This window comes from Dermacentor variabilis, chromosome 10 (assembly GCF_050947875.1).
Source record: "Dermacentor variabilis isolate Ectoservices chromosome 10, ASM5094787v1, whole genome shotgun sequence".
In the NCBI taxonomy this organism is placed as follows: Eukaryota; Metazoa; Arthropoda; class Arachnida; order Ixodida; family Ixodidae; genus Dermacentor; species Dermacentor variabilis.
In genome coordinates this window covers 11882152-11906426 of record NC_134577.1, presented here as the reverse complement: position 1 = coordinate 11906426, position 24275 = coordinate 11882152, and the positions used below count along the sequence as shown (strand labels likewise).

The window sequence follows — 24275 nt, the reverse complement described above, 5'->3', positions numbered from 1 at the left end:
TGCACTTAAGCAGCAGTCGAGATTGGTTTTTTAGCCACACCAGAATGAGGGCAGTCACATAAAAGACCTCGGATCGTTATCTCGCAGCATCAGAAGTTCACGGTTAATGTTGAGACCTGTTTCGTGCAACATCACTAATATATTGGCCTTGAAAAATTATTAAAGAAAACCCTAACAGCGCCAAGGTGAAACAGTTCCTGGAATTGTCTAACACTGAGTGCATGCATTTTTTTTCCTTCCAGATACGACGATCGACTAGAGGTCCAGGAGTCATCAGGAGAAATAATTCTGAAAACATACGAAGGATATGTGATGTGTTTGTGATGACAAAACAATTACGTAAAAATGAAACACATATTTGAAAAGGTTTTCTCTTTTTTCTTTTTTGGCCTGATTGACCAATGTATACATAAAAAACTTCACTTGCACATCTTTGCGTTCAGAGAAACACTGCGACATGTATACGGAGTGTGCTCTGCAGGACAAAAATATTTTTTTATGTTGCTTGGCTCCCAGAAGAGTTCAATTCAAATACGTACATTTTCTTGCAGCACTTTCATTCTTTGTTTTTTCATGCCAGTCATGGATTTCTGGGTCTTTTCATTAGCTGCGAGCACTTTGCTGCTAAAGTTTCTCATTAGATAAGCTAACTATAAAAAGTTTGACCATACACTAAGTTTCGGACGTATGTGTGCTCTATTTCTGATATTGTACTTGTCTGCTATTTTACATGATTTTTGTTATAAACAGAACTTTTTTTTAATGAACGAGGAAGCAACGCACTGAGAGGCCCAACTTACGTTGGTCACAGCCACATGAAGTTCACACAAGTTAATGCGTTATGCTTGTTTCACATTTTAAAAGCTGCAGGCGCGAACACTGCCTATCTGCTTTTGCACTGTCAGAGCTTGGTATATAAGTTCTCATGCTGTGTTAACAACCTAAAGTGAAACTATGCTGCGCACTTTCTGTATTGTAAATGAAGTATTATCCTTCGAAAAATGTGTCTAAGTATGCATGAACATGTCTGCATGAATGTGTAACATGCTTTCAGATTGCGCACACAGATGAAGTGGACATTCCGCTAAAGCATACTTCATGTGGTAAGAGAAAAAAAAGAAAGTAGGCAGATCCCACGCCCTGTGGGGAATCGATGTTAAGCGAAGCAGTGAGCAGGGAGCCCACTAAGTTGACGAAACAACCATGAGAGCACCCAAGACGTAGACAGCCGTTTCATGATCTACATGGCATGTATGTCATAACATTCATGTCATGACCTATGATTTATGTTCACCATACACTCTTGTCATACTATGCCAATTTTGGTACATACCAAGACAGGCGGCTGTTTCATGACCTACATGACACGCATGACGTGACATTCATGTCATGGCCTATCACTTATGTTCGCCATACACTCTTGTACTATGCCAATTTTGGTACTTGCCAAATTAACGAAACGACCATGAGAGCACCAAGATGTACGCAGCTGTTTCATGGCCTACATGACACACGTCATGATATTCGTGTCATAATCGATAATTTACGCTCATCATATACTCTTGTCATACTATGCCAATTTTGGTAGATACCAAGACATAGGCGGCTATTTCATGACCTAGATGACACGCATGTCTTGAACTATTATTTATGTTTGTCATACACTCTTGTCATACAATGTCAATTTTGGTACATACCAAATTAACGAAACGACCATGAGAGCACCAAGATGTAGGCGGCTAGATACTGTCAAACTGGTAAATTTATTTATTTATTTATTTATTTATTTATTTATTTCAGAAAACTGCAGGCCATTGTTTGGCCTAAGCAGGAATGAATTGACATTGTTACATAACCAAGAGAATACAATTTATACAATATTAGCAGCACACGGATACGAAACATACATATTATAGGTAAGTAGACGATGTAACGCATCAGAAAAATGTTGTGAGGAAGAAACAGATGCCGGTAACGAATTCCAATCTTGCACTGTTTTAGGGAAAAAGCGTATTTATGACAGTTTTGGCGAAAAGGGGAGCAAGTGAATGCTCATGAACGCTCCGAGTCCTTCTCACTAGAGGACCCTTAATGCACTCTGGAAGCTTGAGCTTATTTTTTTTTTCTGTTAAACTATTAAACAAGAATATCAATCTATTAATCTTTCTGCTGCTTTCTAGTGTGTGAATGTTACCTGAGATCATTAACTGCGAAGGAGAGTCTTCCCTTTTGTATTTTCCGTATATAAACCTAACCGCTTTCCTATTGACTTTTTCAAGGATTATTATATCTTTTTTCGTGTATGGGTCCCACAGTACTGAAGCGTATTCAAGTAAAGACAGCACACAAGTTTCGTAAGGCAATTTTTTTTTTTATGAGTGCAGGGGCAATTTTTAACTTTCTTCGTAAAACCCATAGCTTTCGTAAAACCCACAGCTTTCGGTTGCGTTTACCACTTGACTTCGTTAAGTCCTGACGCCATACGGCACGAAATGAGAGAGAGAGAGAAGAGAGAGAGAGAGAGGGAGAGTACGGAGTAAGAGAAATTTGCATGTTCAAGAAATGCTTCGCATTAAAAAAAAACTAAACTGACAGCACGCCGGTGTGGGAGTCGAACCAGTAGGCAGTACCATTAGGGGACTAAAGTGGCTGTGGCGGTGGTCACTCGCTGGTCAACGGCCAGCGGGTGACCACTGAGTCCCGTGTCAGATCAATGATCAGATTCTCCATTCAGGCGTCCCAAATATTTTGGGCTTTCCGGCGTTCCTGCACCTCTATACAGTACGTGGTTTTCTCTCATATCGCAGGTGTAGTTTCAGCTCACTCTTGCGTACCGCGAGATTTTTTACTGCCTTAAAGGTTAGGACGTTGGTCATATGGGACAAACGGAGCAAACTGCAAATTTCTCTTACTACGTACCTCTCTCTCTCTCTCTCTCTCTCTCTCTCTCTCTCTCTCTCTCTCTCTCTCTCTCTCATATCGTGCTGTATGGCGTCAGCACTTAACGAAGTCAAATGGTAAACACAACCCGCACCACTCCAAGCGAAGCCACAATCCCCCAACGAGATTTCGTGACGCGTTTTAAAACACGCGAACTCTATATGATAGGGGGTCATCGAACAACTCGTGTAAGCGCGTGAAGTGGTCCGCGATGTCAGAAAATCTTCAGAACCACATTCTAAGCAGTAGACGTTTTGAACTCAAGTTTGTACTACCGAAATAGCTTTCCACAGAGGTATCGGTGAAGCTTGATGCTGTCGGGTAAATTCGACGCTTTAACTTGCGTCACTGAAAATGAACATAAACTTTTCACGCAATTGTTCGTTGCCAGCATACTTAAGTATGGCGAAAATCAATCAAACGGCACTTCAGAGGACCTGGCACAAATGAACGTTGAAAGCCAGTAATATTCATGTAATACTAGCACCGAGAATCGGCGCTTATATGCATCTCCAACCACGAATAAAGCTCCCTTGGCTAAGTTTTTTCTCTATTTTCGGTGATTTCGCGTTAAGGGATTTGTTTTCAGTTACGATCTATGGGCAGGCAGGCTGTTTGATAACCAAACTTCCCGTTTTGTCCTAGTTTATAAACTAAAGTCTGCTTACCGCGAGCACAGACCCGACAACCTTAAGATACTAAATATATTACACTCAAAGGGAAAAAAAGACCAAGATTTGTGGGGAAATAACCACAATTATTTCATTGCTCAAGAAGTTTATTGTCAATTTAATTATAGCATATAACGGTCTCGTAGGAATGCTGCAAACAGGCACTCTACTGTCTCTAAATTCGTAGCTCGAATTATCCGCGCCGCATGGAAACGAAAGTAGTCACAATTTATAAAGATAATATTCATACATGCAGCTGAAAAATCGGTCGGCACTATTGTTTAAATCAGCTTTGCCCTATACTGGACGCAAATAAAGAATAATATAAATATAGGCGTAGTTACTACAATCATAAACAAGCTGTAAACATCGCGCATTTAACGACATTCTTAAAGTTAGCAGGTATGCCGATACATTGACCGATTATGAAGTATATGCTTGAGAGTTAAATACTGCGAAACATAAATGCTGCAAAATAAACTTTACGCGACATGTTTATGGAAGTAGTACGCTATTAGCGAAACGCGACATTGCACAAATTTTCTGCAGGTTTTATTTGCTTTCACTTGCTAGCAATTAGCCCACTTAGGGGAACGCGGAGCTTGTAAAAATCCCAAACCAACGTTTACACCTCTAACAGGCAACGTACTTCCGTCACCTGTATACGAAGTAAAAAAATGAAAAATAAAAAGAAAGGAACGCCACTTCTAAAGACATTGTAATACTGTTGTGCTTGTCTGTGAACAGGCTGAAAGACGAACAGTTATAGCACCCGTCATACCAAACTACCGAGCATGCTGTTCAATAAATAAATAAATAAATAAATAAATAAATAAATAAATAAATAAATAAATAAATAAATACAAGCGAAAGAGGACACGAACAGCGGCTGCCTCTCGAAGAGCAAGCTATCTCTAAAAGCTTCCGTTGTCAGCTCTCACAACAAACCCTCCTTTCGCAACAAAGCCGAAAAACATCAGTCAGCTCATTTAAATTCTGCCTTCTTGTTTGAGCCCCGGAGTGCTGCCGGCCGAGCGCTCCGAGCAATTCGTTAGAAGATCAGGCTTTTCTGCTGTTTGCCCCTATCCCTGTCCCCGCCAAACAAGATAACTGCACTAGAAATCATTTCCGAGTGACAAATGCCCGCACGAACGGCGACCGCCAACAGAGCAACGGTTTTTCGTCGGCAGACTCACCATTTTATCTGCTCTGCAGACGACCACTGGGCTTTGACATTGTCCACAAGGAGCGCGGGAAACTGTTACACACCAATGCGCCATCCGCCGAGGAACGCAGGCATAGAGCCACTCACGCGTTACCGAAAACAAACGTCGTGCCAAGGAGACGGAGCCCGCCATTTCTCGCTCTTCCCGCCAAAAATCAGCTTGGCGGGAAGCGCGAAACTGTCGATGCGCCCGAGCACACACCCCTCCGCATCAATGGTGCTCCACGGACTGCTCGATTATCCCTACCTATCCTAACTGTATATCGTCTGCTGGGGAATCACCCGCGCCTAGTGACGCAATTCAACCAATTAGAGTACGCATGTGCGCACGGCACTCGAAGCAGCCAAGCGGCCGGGCCAATGGCCGTACGCAGCGCGCTCCCTGGTCACAGGGACGTGGCGACGGGGCCGGGGCTTGCCAGCACCGTTGGGTCCGCAGTGGCGCTAACACGGCTAACACCACGACCAGAAATTCCCTATATAAATGGCTTCGTTATGGGTGTTCTGTGACGTTATTCTGCGGTCGTGTATACGGTGAATATTTCGATAAGCTTGCTTTGTGTTCTTCGGCCGATTAAATACTGTTTTGTCGCTGTTCGCAGTGTTCCTTCCGGTGTCATCGGGAGCCGTTCCGCGCCTACCTGCCGCGAGTTTAGTCTATACAGAAGGAAGAAATTAGATGATTGTTTCGAGCTGGTCTGTCTCGTAGCCGTTTCTGTGTCTGCCTTGGGGAGGGAGGACGCCATGTTGACCATGTATCGTGTCCACATCGAGGGGCTGGCCATACCGAGCGCGGGCTGTTGATGTTCGTGGAGTTTTTAGCAGGCGGAAGGTGCGAGCTTTTGACTTGATAGACGGCATATATTTATGAAACTGCCGGAGGTATACGCGCCTGGTTCGTACATTTAATACGCGTGTTTACGAGCGTGTCAGCGGCAGCACTTGCCTTGGACCTGAATGCACTCGTTCGCTTTCAATGAAAACGCGTTGGCACTGTCGGATGTCGCATTTCACTGCGGCTATTGATTCGCTTAGATGTAAAGGTTGTGGAAAATTTCATTTCTGCGTGCCAAAGCTTCGCGAGCCATATGTCACTCGTAACATTCGATGCTGTACAGGAAAGCCACCGCTTCCTACTGTGTGTAATTATTTCGTGTGTGTGTGTGTGTGTGTGTGTGTGTGTGTGTGTGTGTGTGTGTGTGTGTGTGTGTGTGTGTGTGTGTGTGTGTGTGTGTGTGTGTGTGTGTGTGTGTGTGTGTGTGTGTGTGTGTGTGTGTGTGTGTGTGCGTGTGTGCGCGCGTTTCGTATAGGTATGCCATAATGTGTGTCTTAGAATTATGGCATACCCAATTGTTTTAGGGTATGTTCACGTGCTAATAAGTCAACGCACGTGATTTACGACGCAAGCGCAGAGTAACTGCAAAGCGTCGACTGGTGTGGGATGCTCTCCCGTGTGAGACATTATGGTACGCAGCTCCAGACAACCTTCTAAATCACCCCATCAGCATGTTCATTAAATTCCGTGTATATGATGTGCGAATAGCTGACACCAAAAGTATCGACAGCTGGGCAAATTGGTACGGTGGCATTCTTTACAGGCTGGACGATGTAAGACGACAGGCAGGGAGTCTGTCGGCGACTCTGCGCTCGTCATTCATACGTCGTTAGCAGCACAGTTTTCAAGAATAGCTTGCAGTCATCGCCGCGATTTTAATCAAAATGCCGCAATGACGGCAATCAGATAATTAAGCAGGACACCTTCGCTGCAATTTTTAAGACGTGCAAGTCGATAAAGGTCTGTGCAGTGGAACATGATGGTGATAACTTAGAAATAATGATGGTGATAACTTAGATATAATGATGGTGATAACAAAGACTAACGCCACAGGAGAAAGCAGCTTTAACAGCTTCCTCTGTTAAATGGTGTATAACAATGACAATTATTAAAGGGAAAATCAGACATCCACCCGTTCGTAGCAGTTCCTACAAAGGAAACGCATACGGGTTCCTCGAAATAAAAGCCTCGCAATTGAAGAAAAATTTGTCTTGGTCCGGGACTCGAACCCGGGATCACCGCCTTTTGGGGGCAACCGCTCTACCATTTGAACTAGGCGGCTAGCAGATGGTAGGGCGAAGTCGAATTCGTCAACAACTCAAAGCAAAGGCAAGAGTTTGACGGAATAGTTCTGCGGAAACCCACAAGGTGGAGAGAATTAATTAATAAATGGAAAATCAGACATCCACCCGTTCGTAGCAGTTGCTACAAAGCCTTTGCTTCGAGTTGTTGACAAATTCGACTTCGCCCTACCATCTGCTAGCCGCCTAGTTAGTTCAAATGGTAGAGCGACTGCCCCCAAAAGGCGGTGGTCCCGGGTTCGAGTCCCGGACCAGGAAGAATTTTTCTTCAATTGCGAGGCTTTTATTTCGAGGAACCCGTATGCGTTTCCTTTGTAGCAACTGCTACGAACGGGTGGACGTCTTATTTTCTCTTTACTAATTACTTTTCTCCACCTTTCGGGTTTCCGCAGAACTATTACATCAAACATTGAGAATGTGCAAATTGGACACAGCTGACAGTCAGCGAAGATTCGCGGAAATCACTCCGAAATGTCCCACAAAAATCGTTTCGTCGTTTGCGCTGCCGTGCAGGAGGAGGTCGCGCGTTCAACTCCCGGTCTCGGCGGCCGTAAAACGAGGTGGCGGAATCAAAAGCTCTCGTAAACCACGATTTGGGTCCGCGGTGGTAATTCTGAACTTACACTACGGCGTCCCTTATAATCCCTGTATTGCTTTCGAACGTTGCACCCAGTCACTCAACCAATCAATCAATCAGTCAGTCAATCAAACAGTCGACAAATTACAGCCAGGTTGCGGCTCTGCACCTAAAGCTGCATAATCTTTCTAACGTATCTCCGGTGAGAAGAAACTGAAGCAGTGAGAAGAAACTGACGCGATAAACTGAGAAACGCGATGCGCATTCGTAATAGCGATATACAGTTTCGCAAAACTTGTTAATTACATCACCCCAGATAATTTTCTGCCGTCATCGACTGCGTTTCCCTTTCATCGGCACTAATTCTGTAACACTAATGGTCCACCGGTTATCTGCCCAACGCATAAAATGGCTTGTCCAGCCTGTTTAGAGCGCAGCTCGTCTACGTCAGCGTAATCGAGCGAACAAGCATGGCGAAGAATAAAACAGCCAACGCAGAGCGCAGCGGCGGAAGACGGCGATAGCGAAAAGAGCGCGAGGAGAAAAGCGGAGGAGCAGGGTGCAGCGGAACCATGAAGCGGAAAGCGGAGGAGTGTATGGCGAAAGCGTGAGATAAAAATTAGAGGACGCTTAAGCTTCCCCTTCAAGAGTTGAACGCGATAGCATTATCGCGCCCCGTTCGCACCGCCCACTCATTCGCTCGGCATGCTCTTGAGTCACACAAACTTATTAAACGCAAGGATATTGGGGCATCCTCGCACCGGTCCCCGCACGACCCCAATGCGCTCAAACGAGACGAAGGGGAGAAGCGGGCGAGTGGCGCGCCACCTGTCGGGGCAGCGCCGTACATTGCGGGGGAGGGGTCTTCTGTGTTTGCCGCAAGATGGCTTTGCGTGTGCTCCAAGCGCAGAAGAAATGTAGCGGAAACGTACTTCGCTACTCGTTTAACTGCGACTTGTCATTTACATGCTCATAATTACCGATATACACCGCAGTATAACTTTCTACGGCACGTTTCTAAGGCAACACCGCACACACTAGAGGCGTTTTTGTCGCGCTTAGAACCCTCGAACTCATGGCTGAGTGGTAGCGTCTCCGTCTCACACTACGGAGGCCCTAGTTCGATTCCCACCCAGCCTAGCTTGCAAGTTGTTTGTTGATTTATGAATTGCCTTCCGATATTTTTCGCTCACGGCCAACGCCGCCGACTTTTCTGCGCCACGAACTCCTTAACGCTATCGCGTTAAAAAGCGTAGTGCGGAGACGATAGCTACGAGATGGTGCCAGAGTAGCGCGCGTCGTCTGGGAGGCCTCTCTGCGGCGGCTGCTGTGAATCGCGTCCACGCGTCACCCATATGCTGCCTCTCGCGATCTCAAGATTAGCGAGACAGTCGCGTAATGCTTCGCTGCGCTTGCAACATGCCGAGCGATACAGATTGTCCGCGCCAGCCATTATATATCGCAAAATCAAAAGGCGTGTAGAGCTCCGCAAAAATTTCGCATTAGGAAGTATCGTAATCGTCGGTGAATGGTTTTCGTTTCAAATTCATTAATTTTTTTATAGTGATTTGTCTTACGTGGCAGATAGACCGACGGATCTCCTCGTTGGGTAGGCATAGAAATACTTACGCATTTAAAATTCGAGGAAACTCACCGTAGTGGCTTTGGCGTTATGCTGCTGAACCCGAAAGCGCGGGATCAAATCCCAACCGCGGCGGCCGCATTTTGATGGGGGCGAAATGCTAGAATGCCCGTGTACCGTCCATTGGGAGCACGCTAAAGAACACCAGGTGGTCAAAATTATTCCGGTGTCCCTCACTACGGCGCGCCTCAAGATCACATCGTGATTTTGGCATGTAAAACCCCAGACTCTAATTTTTCCTTTTTAATTCATGGACACGTCTTCTGCTTGCGCCGTTCGTCATCACCTGGAGAGAACGCGATTGTTTGACTGCGTGTGGGGCTCTCTGCGATGTGGTCTTCGAGATGCAAACAAGGCGCAAAAGCACAACCGTAAAACCCTGGCAGTTTTTCGGCCACAGAGCTGAGGCCACGAATTCCAAGAAGTCGTTTGCATGCCAGCGTGATCCCCGACTTCCAAGAGGTTTCCATAGGCCGCATTGTCGTAATTATAATTCCATAATTTGCGGTATTTATGCTCCTCGCCAGAGACTCTAAGAGCTTGCGGAGTCAGACGAGTGAACGTCTAAAATACCTGAGCGTTCGAGTGATTTTCGCGAGGAAGAACCATTTAGGGCGTTGATTAGCACAAACGCTCGTAAAAACGAGCATGCGCGGGCGAGCCATCAGCGATATCGTTTAGGAGTCTGATTTTAATTTTTTTTTCGCACGTGAAACAGCTCGCGCTTTACTTTTTAACACGAACGTGTTTATTTTATTGGAAGAGGTTACATAACATATTAGAACCACGCGATGATTTCGAGCAAGCGCGGCGTTTGTGTTAGTAAAGGGGTTTGGGTTCGAGTTTCCGCGTAACAGAATTTTTTCTCGTATATTCAAATTACAATCCGACGCTATCATGTCTGTAGGCTGTGTGTAAGTCATACATTAAATTTTTTCTGACGCATTTTACTCTGAGAAATTCAATTCAGAACTTCATTGCGCAACGCGGAGGGCCCGCGTGGTTTGTGGTTCGGGATGACTCTTACCGAAACGACGGTCGGCGCTGGAAGGCGGACGCCTATGCCGGACTTCCTGCGAAACGGGGCTCTTAACGCTATCGCGTTAAGGAAGGAAGGAAGGAAATCAACTTTATTCGAGGTCCTGCAGGCCACGAGAGCTTTGGGCTCTCATGGAGTGGGCGTCTCCCACGACGGAACCGGGAGGTTGTTTCCTGGCGGCGTCGTGGACCTGCTGGATGGCGCAGAGTTGGGGAGCGAGTTCTTCGCTCCGGATTAGTTCTTCAAACTTGCGCTTGTCCTGTTCGTAGATTATGTGAGCTTGCGAGCACGGCCAGAGTAAATGATATACGTTAAGGTATCTGTTGCAATTGGTGCAATAAGACTTGTCGTAGAGCTCAGGCATGCAATGGCGTAGTCTGTTTTGCGTGGAGTATGTGTCTGTCTGTAGCATTCTTAGTGTAACCGCTTGAGCTCGAGTGAGCTTGCGGTGTGGCGTGCTATACTATTTACGTTGTAGGTAGTAGTGTTTAGTGATTTCATTGTATGTAGTGGGGGCGTCCTTGTTCTCCGTGTGGTCGGGTGAAGCAGCGCGGTCTTTTAAGCGCGCGCGCAGCCTCGTGTGCCGCCTCGTTAAGGTTGGGGACGTCGCCGATCTTTGGTCTGCTCTGCGCAACATCTGCACACACACACAGACGCCCTGGCACAAGAAAAGAAATTGCGCTTCTAGTGGCCCAAGGTGGCAAAGGAATTTTTACCTTAGAAACTTCGCCGCACTACATTTGCGTGTTTATTCCCTGCTACTTGCGAGCAACGTGAGAGGGAACACCAGTGTTCCTAGCGATTACTCGTGATGTGGTGCATTAAAACCTGTCATTTGAGAATGTACCCAGCAGCTGTCGGTTCAACATTCACCCGCGCGAAATAAGTTCAGGATTGCCATCATACAGTTAGCTGAAAGTGCAAAACGCGATGCGTGACAGCGCGAAGCGCCAACAACGAGGCATCATTTACACGCAGCGAGGCAAACGGGGCAGATTCGTTCGCGTGAGGGAACAGAACTTAAAGCGCGCGCGGTACGCAGCTGTGCCTCGCGCAGAGTCGGGCAGCTGGGCGGCGCACTTATTGACCGCCTCGCCCGCTCTTTTTTGTGCCACTCGCTATCGACACACAGTTGGCACGAGATCCTCTTATAAGCGAACTATGGATATGGCGCGCGTGTGTAGGCCAATAACACAACAAACGAAAACACGTAGACGACCTCTTTTAGCCGTGCGTCGACGAAGAATAAAAAAGGGGCTACGACGTCGCGCAGAGCGTGAATGCATCGACCCTGCCTGGTCGATAGCGTTTGACAGTGCGTTAAGTTCTGGCTGCCTGCTAGTGCAGGAAACTAGGACACGCGTTCTGAGACACGCCGCTAGGCGCCTTGCCCCCCTTTTTCGTCGAACGCGAAGGCGACGAAGGTTCTGACTGCGACGCGTGACACAAAAGCCATGACGCGAAGTACCGCGTCCGTCTAAGCGGGGAAGACCACAAAAACCTTAGTACTGCACCCCCGTTTCGCAGCTAGCAATAACTATGTCAGGGGTTGTCTTCATCTCTACTACCGTACTCTTCAGTTGAGCTCCACAAGCTCTGCATAGGTCGCAAGCAGATGACCGGCCAACCAGCACTTCAGCACCACCTTCAATACAACCTTATCAATAATAACGACCGCGTCGAAGCTAGATTGATTGATTGATTGATTGATTGATTGATTGATTGATTGATTGATTGATTGATTGATTGATTGATTGATTGATTGACTTATTTATTTATTTGACGTTCTGGTACAATACGGGCCGGGGCCGCGGAAGGTAACCTAGTGTTGCGATCTGGATTAATTTTGACTACCTGGTGTTCTGAAGCGTACGCACCTAAATCTAAGCACTGTTACGATCGGCCTACAGGCGTAGTGACCTTCGAACCTCTCCCAGCCCGCTGCGACGAGTCGCTTTCTAAAGCCAACAATGCGCCTCCTTCGGACAGCCCAACGGCGCCAGCAAGGCTAGCCACGTTTGGCGGACCGAGTATTGTTAGTTTGTTTCGCTGTTGCCTTCACGGTGTTCTCGGAGCAAGAGAACTCCTGGAAAAGGGTGTTTTGCGGTGCTTTCTCACGGGCCCCAGTAATCGCCACAGTCGTTTGACGAACGCGGCGGCTAACTGCGGAGTCAGCTCTGGAATCAAGAGGCGCCAGCTTGAGTCAAGCGTGACAACCCCTGTATACGGGGACCCTCTGCGCTCGGTGTGTTCAGTGAAACAAAAGCGCGGGAATGAGTGTGTGATCTCTCGCCTTCAAAGGTGGGTCGACTACGACTACGACGGCTTTGGACGCTCCGATTGGAAGAAGGTTGGACGGCTGTTTTCCCTCACCTAGGATCTATAGGAGGACAGAGGGTTTTCAACCAGCCGTTTACGGCTGCTAGGTGTGCTTCGTGCTTCGTTCTCAGTCATGCTAGACTGATGAAATGTAACGTTCTCCTGTCTTCATGTAGATATTGTAAATAAATCCCGTACTCCTAGTTCTCGATGAGAGCAACTTCTTCCCGTCAACCATGTCCCAAGCGTGGGTGAGTTGGACGACGGCATGGGCCCGCTACCAGATTTCTACACGCCCGACTCCAAATCGTGCAGCACACGACCGTTTTGCATTCCGTTGCACAGCAGTGCTATTGCCGCGGCGGGGTATCGAAGCGGGGACACTGCGCTCGGCAGCGGCGGGCGCATGGCTCTGTTCTTCGGATGATGCCCGTACCACAAATGGCCAATGACCATGAACAACCTAACGATGGCGTGCACATTACAAAATGTTTAAGGTGGAATTATTAGTGCACACTTTACGGCGCCGGCGACAAAGTAGCGGTGAACGTTTCCAACTGCACATTTAAATATGTCGTGTATATAAATGCGAACATCCCATTGGCTTGCAGGAAACGGAAAAAAAAGAAGAAAGCAGATGGAGGAATGTTGTACTTACGTATAGCGGATTCGTTTTTAAAAGAAGAAAGCGCTGTAGACGCCGGTCGTTTCCTCGTTAGTAAGTGATCACTAACTTGTTTCTACGCATGCTTGATTGCACTGTATCACCAAAGTCGAAGAAACGTTAGTGAGAAAAGCAACGTTCAGTAATTCGAACACTATGCCCGGTATCTCAACTCCGTTACCAAACGTCCTGCGGATTCTTGTCAAACATGACGATGCGGTGTTACCACAAAAGTATATGTACCGCTGATATTTAGAAGATATTCTGTAACCTTCAAGAATAAATTTTCTGCACACACATTCTCCTCGAGAAAACGCCCATCTGTCCGCACGTTCACTTTTTGAAACTTGTTCCTTCTGGAGGTGAAGATAATTTATTTTTATTCGAACAATGAGGATGAATTTCAATATTCCTCAATGTTTCTCCTTCTGAAGACACCGTCTCAAACTACGGGTTCGACCATGCTTAGTGTGCACAATTTTGACTGTTCTCATCGTCGTAACCCTCTTATCTCCGAATAACTAAAATTCATTCATTCATTCATTCACTTAGTGTTTGCACTGTTTAAAGCGAAAAGGTATAAATTCAGCACAGTGACAGAAACTGTTTTGTTTACACCTTAGAACCCCTCTAACATATATACAAAAATAAAGAAGAAAAAATAAAGAAATAAAAAAGAACGTCCCTGCTGCTGTGTATCCGGAACAGTCCCGACGAGGCCCGACACGCGCGTCGATGACGTTTGAGAGACAAACGCCAGCGCACGCAAACGGCGCGTGCGTAGCCCCGAATTTCTGCAAACGGCGAGAGCGCGTCGCAGTGGCAGTGTCGTCATTTCGGCGGCGGAAGTGTGCAACCCGCCAGCATCGATTGACGCCGGCAGCTGACCTTCACTTGTCGGACATTTTCGGCCTGCATGTTAATGCAACACGAGGGCTGAGCACGACGAGAACAAGAGTGAAAGCGCTGCTGCGCACGGAGGGACGATTCGACGAACGCTGATCTCGCAGCGATGGCATATAACGACACCGGCCGCGGTGTACTCACCTTCCGCCTGCATAATTAACAACGCGAGGCATAAATTTACCGTCCGACCTCCTGTCCAATTTTACCAAGCTGGGTTCACCGAGTATCTTCCTTTGACAAATCAATTCTGCGGAAACCCGAAATACGGGAAAGGGCTTATGAAAGGGGAAGAAAGAAGTCATCCATCCGATTCTATCTACAAGTTCGTGCCACATTCGTATGGATTACAATTTTTCCCCTTCATGTATCTTTCTCTTTTTGAACGTTGTTACGTCAATTTTCTGAGCGGTACAGAGAAAAGCAAATATTTTGAGATAACGGCGAAGCCGAGGAGTGCGTCGGGGAGTTGTGGGCGCTTTATTTGCAGGGCAGTATTAATAATGTCGTTTTACTTCTCGTTTGTGGTGAAGGTAGTGAAAGTAGAAGGAAAGACAGCGGCACCACCAGCGAGATCTTGGTCCTTACTCACTTCGCGTCGAGAAAGATGTGATTATTTTTTTTTTCATTGTACGAAGGCACGAATTTCACGTTTCCTGCTTGTAGTTATGACAACAGAAAGAAAGGGGGGGGGAGGGGATGGACACAAAGAAAGACCGCACGCCAACGTGTTCAGTAACGGCACTCCCTAAAACATTCAACGCTGCGTACACGAGCACGCATGACACACTTCAGAGAACGGAAGGTGGGGCAGTCACCGCAAGCGACGTGCAGACGTTGAAGGCTCGGATCCCACTAGTCGCGTGTAGTCTTCTTTCACATTACTTTCGATTTATGGTGATATGAAAGAATTCGTAAAATCAATGGTGCCGTATAAGGTTTAAAATCAGTTCTATTCCCCGATGCTTGACTACTGACATGCTTTTGTAGTTACTCCATGTGTTTCTGTTACTTGTTTAAATTGAACGTATATTGGCTTCTCGAGCATTATTTCTCCTTTGCGGTTGTACCTAATCTGCAATGTATATCGGTGTACCCTTGTCTGCCATGGCACGTTAAAGGCACTCCAGGACAGCCCGAATATACCACTGGTATACTATATAACGGACACAAGCATCAAAATGTAAGGCTTGCTACTGTTGTTTGTATTAGTAATCACACATTGTTGGATCTGGAGGACAATCACAATTGCTGTCCCCCAGATTTTGGACCTTGCCGTTGGGTGCGGGAGTTGGCCGAGGTTGAGGAGGACTTTGAGATGAAAGAACTGGAGGTTTATTTACATTATTTACAGTGAGAGTACAAAGAAATTAACAGCCATAAAGTCATTACGGGCCGGCAGCAACTCGGACGCTGCGGCCCGTGGCAAGAAGCTCGAAAGAGATGAATGAAGGAATGCTCTTCTGCTGCTCCCGGTCTCTGGATTTTAACCCCTTCGGTGTCTCGAAGTCACGTCCCGTTCGGCCAATCGGCGAGCCCGCTCAGGTGACGTCATTTTCGGCCAATCGGCGAGTCCGCTCAGGTGTCGTCATTTTCGGAATGGTAGGCGCCCGTGCCAGTGTACGTCACATTCGGCTCAGAGGGTCACTCCTTGGGCTCCAATTCTCCGAGGGATTACTTGTCTGCGGTATTGCTTTCCTGGTCTGCAACTGCCGTCACAAAGGCGGACGGGGGGGGGGGGATTGCTGCCAGGGCTTCACGGTGAATTGCAGCCGTCTTGCCTCGCGGCTTGCAAGCGCTCAGAGGGGCCAGGCGGTTTGTTCTCGAGCGACCTTTCAGAGCCGCAAAGCAGCTTTGCTCGGGACCTACGTTACCTGGAACCGTGCCAGGCTCCCGCTACACTTTCGGGAAGAGTCAAGCAGTGAATAGCTCCACATGCGGCGCACAAGGTGGGGGACGCCAACTTGTTTGGACGTGCTGCGCCTCGGGAACGTGGTAGATGTGCTTCTGCGTTCCTTACTTAGGTGTGGCGCGATTCGATGTGGTCTGGTGAACTCGAAGTAGGCTCAGGAAAAGGTCCCGTATCTAACAACATGCATGTGCATGACCGGAATAATTTAACAACTTTATTTCAATGCTATTAATTTTATCGCTTAGTCAATCATCTTATAGCGGTGCAACATCTCCTATGCGCTATCATCAGGATCGGCCAGCCGTGCAGGATGGATGGTAAGAATCGAGCAAAAGGTCTTTTTACATCATACCGGCCCATATATAAACGCTCAATAGTAAACACATAGAGGAATTCGTAGGCAGGCAATTTCCTCCCTCGTAATCAACGTCAGCCCAATTGAGTCCACTGCAAAATAAAAGCTTACCCTAAATTCAGCGATGACGTCTGTTTTACACGAAAAATATTTGTCAAATGTTGAATGATATCGCGCCCCACGGAAGGTATCACCACCACAGTCATAACTATCACCACATTAATTAAGTTCACAACAAAATAAAGCCTCTAAACGCACCAACCTCGCTCGAATTAGAGTTTCACTACGCTTATCACTCAACCATTTATAATGCTTTGTTTTGCCTTCGTATTTAGTAAGTTGAACAAACTATACTGGATATATGTTCTACACATTTCTACCACATTAAAACCGACTGGTAACGCCAACAAAGTACATTCGTGCTCACACAAAACAACCTCCCTTGCGGCGGCTGCAAATCATGCAGACACCGGAAGAACTGTCGGCGCCGTAAATTGCGAGTGTACGTACGAAACATTCTTCATGGGAATTTCTATTTCGATGTAAGCGCTTGTCAAAAATAACGTTGCAGTAAATCGGCTGGCTTCCATATAGGCACAAAATTTTTCTGCGATAACATCGGATCGGCATCGCAGGTAAACGTCGTTGAAAGCCCAATTTCTACTCATTTCCCTTTAGATTGTACTTTGTGTTAATATTTCTTTCTCACTGTTCTTGCCTATATATAGTGCTGCAAGGAGATGAGAGATGTTTAAAGGTTATTTGCAATGATTGTGCGGCACAAATGAGTGCGGGCAAAATCCGCGCGAATCAATCTGCGTCTTCGGCACTGTCCTTTGTTTCTTATTTGGCAGTTTAACGCATCCTGTGACAATATACTATATCTATGCGAAATTAGTTCGATATATATCGTTGTTGTCCGTCCTTTAAACCCTTAATTTCTGAGAAATATTGAAAAAGTACCGGCCTAAGGACGTCGTTCGAGGACTGACTCCGGCTACGCGGGCTAACGTCAGAGAGACACCGAAATCACAGTGAAGCTTCCACATATTGCGAGTACCAGGTAACGTTAGCCAGGCTGTTAAACGAGAAAAAAAAATGATTGAAAGCACGGTGCAAGATGCGATTTTAAGACCTACAGTGTTCCGTCGTCACAACGCTGACAACCGAACACCGTAGGTCTTATAATTGTATCTCTCAACGTGATCTCTCTCTCTCTCTCTCTCTCGCAGTGGTTCATGTCTAATATTAAAATTTGCGTTCGCAGAGACGCTTTGATCGAGGAGAGCAAGAATCTCCTCCGTGGACTGTACGTAGGAACGCGCGCGGCAGCTTTTGCAATTTTGCGCGGGTGTTCACGCCCAATTAACACAGCCCAGGTGGCATTATGGCGAAGCCCAGGCCGTTCTCGGTGAAAGATCAATAATATTGAACATACTTGCGTGCGTAGGACAGTCGCGCTATTACGCGCGGCCATCGAACATTATCTTGGGATTTCTCGTATAGTTCGTTGCATTGTCCCAAGCATAAACCAAGCTGTAAGTGTTTGGTTTTTTTTCAGTGTCTCCTTCTTGTATATTTATGTTTTCGCATTTGAACAACGTGTCTCTCTCTCTCTCTCTCTCTCTCTTCTTAATCTCGGCATTCCTCCTCCTTTCGTCACAGAGACAGTCATTTTTACGGGTCGCAGTAGCAGCGGTGCACCTTCTCATTCTTCCTTGGCATGCCACCGCACCGTTGATTTAGCACCGCGGGCCTGTTCAATTAATGCCCTCAGTAGTTTGTCGGCGCTGCAGCTGCGTTACTCGCCAGTGCGCACGGGATTAATGTTCCGTAAGGCTCATACTCTTTGCGAGTAGCCTCGCAAGCTGACCGAAGGTCCGCGCCGTGTATCATGCCATGACCTGCGGGACGTTATCCGTGCCTTTATGAAAATACCACCTAGTCCGCGCTGTTGCTGCAAGGGAAAATAGACTTCACGAGACGTTGAAAACACACCAGCGCTCGTCAATTGCAGGTTGTGCTCCCTCTGCGATGTCGCCTTGCGTATCACCATCCTCCATCTGCAGCAGCGTGCGGCCAGTAGTCGAACACCTAGAGCTTCTTCTACTAGCATACCGCGCTACTTTCTCGCCAAGCTTGTTAAGCTACGCACGCGTTCCCGACAAAGAAAGTAGTCTCTCGGCTCGCTCACTCAATGCTGCGGCCAGAGTCACCACGGTGCGCGTGCGTTGTTCCCGCCGTCTTCCGGCCGTCTGCCGTGTCCTCCCACGGAGCGAACTCTGCGCTTCCCGACAGACCGACGACGCCGGGTCTAAACCGCACGAAGGCGTGCGGCCCTAACGGGAACGACGCATCGCGCTGGCATGCCGGAGCGCTGAACTGCGCCCGCCTCGCACCGCTGACTTCGTGCTGGCGGCGTCGACGCACGTGCCGCCCATGCCGACGAGCCGAGCGCCGGAAGACGCGGTCGGCTTCCCCGCCGTGCCCGCCTATTCGTCCAGCGCGGTGCTCTACGAACCGACTGCGAACGCAACACATGGGCCCCCGAGTTAGCTATAGTTATATGCTTCTGGTTGACTGCGGATGTAGCTGTTGCTGTATTCTCATAACTATCACGTCATGTTGCATGTGTGTAGAAGTCTGGAAATGTGCACGGTACGTTTCTTACAAGGCTGAGCGTCGACTATAATTCTTACTGAGTTGGACCCGAACTCGCAAACCTTTTATCTGTAAGTGATCTTCGCCTCCGTCGCTAATATGTGCAGCATGATGATTCTATAATTCTTTTTGACGAGCAGTTCTAGCGTCAGATATGTTCGTAAATCCCCTTGGTTATTGACAGTCGCTGTCGAAGCGATATACACGCATAACGCCCTGGCGAAGGATTAAAACCAAATATTTTGTTAGAACGGATGATTTGGCGAGCCGGTTAAGGGCAGTTAAACTGGGATGCTTGTGTTTCTTCCCATTGTCGTTCGCCGATTGCGCGTTCACGTTCACCGTACATAAATTGCCTACAATCTTTTAGCGCTGTCGTGTACTGTGAAAGTGAAATCCATATTGCGTCCGATCTTGTCACCTTGATTTTTTTTTGTCTAGCACTTCACGCTAACGCTTTCTATCACTACGTTCTCTAACCGTGCGACAACCCTGAGAGTTCTGAAGATGATAGGCACTCGAACACAGAAACTATATCTCTGGGCACACGCATGCAAAATATTGAAGCTGAATTGGTTCAGCTCACCTGGTTCACTATCGTAGTGACTTGTACTAGTAACCTACGCTGGACTACGGCTCACATGTCTCTAACCGGTCGAAAGAGTCAAAACATTAATCGCGATTCAAGTAAAGGCTGAGTAAACCGGAAATAAACAGATCTATCTTCAAGGTCTACATTGTGTCGACTTGCACGTGTCACTGCCGCTTTGAAATCACACCGAGAGAAATCAGCACGCGATATTCAGATCATATTCGTTAAAGTCACCACGTTAAAGTCACCACGTTAAAGTTATTCGTTAAAACTTCGTTAAAGCTAGAGCCCTCTTCATCCGTCGAGATAAGCCAAATTCTCGAAGCTGCTTACATGAGTACATATCTGTGAACTTCGACCTTAATTCACGCCTATTCTAAACAGCATGCCGCACCGCCACAGGGAGTATAATTTTGCTTTGCACGAGGCAACATATAGGCAACATCTGCAAAAAGGCTTTATCAACCATTAACCCTACCATAAAGCAATATTTTTCGTTAAAGCAGTCATAGGACTTCCTTATTCAGAAACCGCATTAACCCTTTCTCTGAATATCGACTCTATGTATTTCGAGAATTGTACATCAACAGTTCAGAATAATCTTGCTTTAGTTGAACCTGACGTACGTGAAATGCGGGTTTTTTTGCTAAATGTATGCAGAAGTACGTTTAGCTCCAGCATCTAGACTATAATTATGGCAGGATTTACATTGGGCTGTGCGGGTCTAAAAATAATAAATTAACCAAAGCACGGCTGGCGCCACCGAAGTATAAAGATAAATCATCATGTGCTAGTTCACTGACGTCCTCAGTCGTCACTATCGTGATTGGATTTGTTCAACATATGTTCAGCAATGTAACTACGGTAACTAGACCATTCAAGTTATAATATACTTCAACAATCATAACCATAACAAACAACATTAGTGAAAAACCATGCGAGGAATTTATCAATACATTTAATACGTAAGACAAAAGAACTTATCCTTTGTTTTAAATACCAGTTCTTTCTCTACTTTTTTTTTCTTTTCTTCTAGTTCTCGTATACACACCTTCGGGTGCGCGTTGAACCACTACAGGTTGACAAAAGTAATCCGGACACTACTCTATATAGCACTCAGTGCGTTGTCTTACCCGAATAATTGGTCCCATGAGGTACCAGTTCCGCATCATACAATTTTCTTGTTGCCGTATGCCAATCATTTGCATGTATCTGCGTCTTGTCTATGTTACGTCGTCAGCAAGGAACACGCAATTTATTTTGCGCTGCACCTCAGACACCCTTGGGCTGCTATTTCGTAGCTTTCCACTCGGCGTTCACTGTGTTATATCGGAAAGAATTTACCCTTTCGTTCTTTCTTATTTTGATCGCCACCTGAATCAAGAGCAATCCTACTCCAAACCTCTCTGGAACGCACCCTATCTACCCTACCTGAAGTACCCATGCCCTTTTGTTTTCATAATCCTTATGAATGGCATTTGCGAACACCGATACCTCAAGTAAGTGCAAGAGTACGCGAAATACTTCTTTAAGGATCTTGTTTCGGAAAGGATCCGAAAAAGTGTGCGACACACTCTACGTCCCAAGTCGGCCAAAACAGAAGAATCACGTCAAGCGGCCAGCAGTCACGCAGCGGCCAAACGTGTGGTTCTTTCTTGGATAGCCCAGGTTCACCCGCAGCCTTCACAAACCTCTACAGAACTACCAAGGCCTGAGTGAGCAGAGCGTAGCTGCCAGATGTACGAGGAGCTCAGCGGCGAGTACGGAGTTGGTCGCGATGTTGACGGCACCTGTTTACGGACAGCGTTCCAACGAACCTGTGTGCTCCGAAGAAGCGAAAGACAGTTTTGCAACATTATTAATCTCGTTGAGTTCAGACGCCAAGTGCGAAGAAGTGACTGGCATCTGCCACGGCTTACGCTAACGTTCGGGCCATGTAATCCAAGTACCGCGCGTCCATGGACGTCGTGGTTCGCAGGATCCTCCACGGCAGTATATAGGCGGTGCTTTATGAGGTATTTGCGTGCTCAATGGCACCTGCATGGCCCCCTCAAGACGACCGGAGAAGAAGATCCGACTTCCTAGACGCCTACGCTTCAAAGCTGCACTGACAGAGCACTTGAACCTGATAAGTCTTGACTCCCTGGTTGAACTAAATCAACACGCACCCAGCAAAGAAAAAGAGAAAGAAAAACGCGCCAGCGACATTAAGCGCTTTAAGGCTGGCGAGAAACTTAACGTAACACTGTCCGAAATTCGCACAGACTGTGTTGGCGTCCTACTCTGACCCCTAACACCAGCCACAAATCCAGCCGTCGATTGATCAGCCGAATCACGTCACCCTATTTTCCCCACCTAATACAAGGCCCAAGGGAGTTATACCATTTCAACGAACTGCCACATTGCATTAGCATCCTACACTCGCGATCAAAGGCACTCGTTAACAGGCAGCGTGGGGGCGAAGTTTTCAGCTATCCGCCGCGTTTACGCAAAAGTCCTCAGCGACATTGTCCTTCAGTCGCCTCATTCCCAGATCCTCCTGCGATGCTTTTGGCCAGCCTGTGTACTTCCAGCATTGTCATTTACGAGCCCTATCTGTATCATTATTACTGTACGCAACCCTACGCGTGATGTCCCTGAACTACCAGACGATATATGTTTCTGGAGACTCGCGACATGCCAATACGCCCTAGCGAATAGCACTGCACTCCGTAGTTCGCGAAGCTTCGTATGTACTGCAATCTATCACGTAAATTTCAGCTGCCCGATGCTACTTCATGATAAGCAGTGGCGACATCAAACGCATGTGACGTTGTCACGCAGGGAATCGCACATGACAGGCCTGCCTCCTTACAAGTTGGTTAAAGCAGTGAACAAAGAACGAGTGCCAACAGCTGTAACGGCATGCCCACCTACTTTCGTGCGTCCTGCGGCAGTCAAACCGAGGTGGCTCGCAGGCGGTAAGCCACAGATATCAGCGCTCTTCCTTCCACGTCAGAAGCACCAGTAGCGGCAGTAGTCCACTGCACCACGCACACGAGAGTTCAGTCGGCCCACCACTGGCCGTGGGCGCGCGCTCAGGTGACTCGGGCCACCCCGACGCCAGCGGGCAGCCGTGGATACGAGTCAACAAGCACGGGGTTGCTACGGCAGCGGCTCGGCGCGGAAACGCGCCACCTTCGAACGCTGCAGTTTCACCGAGGGGAGGCCTGCAAGGCATCTGCGTATTTACCCTATCGGTAATGGTGCACACACTTGGGTATACGCTACCCATTTATGCTAGTTCTGTCCCAGTGATGGGAAAGGAAGCGGCGCGTAAACTGAATCCCCGCATACTCAGTGTGGCCCCGTTTTTCTTCACGGTGCATATACATACGGCCACTTTACTGAAGCCACGTCAGAAGGAATGCCTGACGTGCCTTGGTCCGCCAGCAAGTATCGTTTCTTTCTTTCGCCCAATACATACAGAAAAGCAAACACGTCGAGCGACACCGCTTCATTCAAGGTGCCGCCACTTGTGCGAGAATATAGGGTGCAATATCGTGAGCCGCTCTCATTCTCAGCCACTAAGAACTACTTTGACATCAACGCTGTGTCTCTTGATGACCGCCCCTTCATTGTGGAAAAGGTGTTAACGTCGTGGAACAATCCACAGCGCGAGGATAAGTGACTGTCGGAAGTAGAGACTCGAATGTTTTCACAACCGTTCTAAATAACCATAGTGTCATATATTAGAGTCAGAATTAATCAACCAGTCCAAACTAAAGTATCGGATATAAAGAGAGAAAGATAAAGGGGGAAGAATGATAAGGGCAAGCAGTGGGCCTTTCAGACATCTGCCGACCAAATGCAAACGTACTATCAGCCTCAAATGAAACGTGAACAGCGGAGCGCGTGGCCCAAGCATAAGTGAAGCTATAGTGCGCGCCGTCTAGTCATCACCAGTGACAGGCGTTCAAGTCCGATTTGGCCGCACGGCGATCGTTTGGAAGTCAGGCGGCCAAACGAGCTCGGCAAGCCCAGGCCGGCTACCAGCAATACCGCGCTGCACAAGTTGACCGATTGAACGAGTGAATGTAGCGCACACGCGTCAAACACACATGAGCGAATCTATCTCTGATGCTGACGGGGCAAACTGCACAACGCGCACCGTTGTTCGCGCCGATAAAACTTATGGTTTCGGCGAATTGTGCGACAATACTTCTTTCTTTCAAATATAAGAACCAGAACAGAAGCGAAAATATCTCACCATAGGGGGATCGCGCGATGCGGCCAAAGCGGATGTGCGCGCCTGTCAATGGTGATGACTGGACGGCGTGCACTATAGCTTCACTTAGAACTCTTATTTGGAAGTTTGAAACACGCGCCCTTGTCTGTATTTAAGCAGCTAACTTTTCTCACGGTTGTGTTTTCGTTCATAAGTGCACGTGATCACTCATTACTGTACTGCTCGCCGCCCTTCGAAACAGGTTTCTCCTTAATAAGACGATTATTGTTGAGAAGCCAGCTTTTCACAAAGCTAAACTGCAGCTATTTTTTAGAACTGCGTGAGCGTTCGCTCGCGCAGTATATCGACTGAAAAATCGGCATAAGAAAAAACACAACCGCTTTAGTTCTTGCTTATATTATCTCGTACCTT

At 47.2% G+C, this 24275-nt stretch overlaps 1 protein-coding gene across 2 annotated transcripts in view; it reads right to left on the bottom strand.

Annotated features, from left to right (window-relative positions):
- The window catches only part of LOC142559880 (osmotic avoidance abnormal protein 3-like), a 62650-nt gene extending 39790 nt beyond the window's left edge, over nt 1-22860 (bottom strand). The window contains exon 1 of one of the 2 annotated variants that reach the window (XM_075671567.1): nt 22553-22860. The gene's annotated coding sequence lies outside the window, so the exon portion shown is untranslated. Of the gene's footprint in view, nt 1-4807; nt 5074-22552 lie in introns of those variants that run through there. The other variant, XM_075671566.1, reaches the window with a different exon arrangement.
- Nucleotides 22861-24275: the final 1415 nt, after the last annotated feature.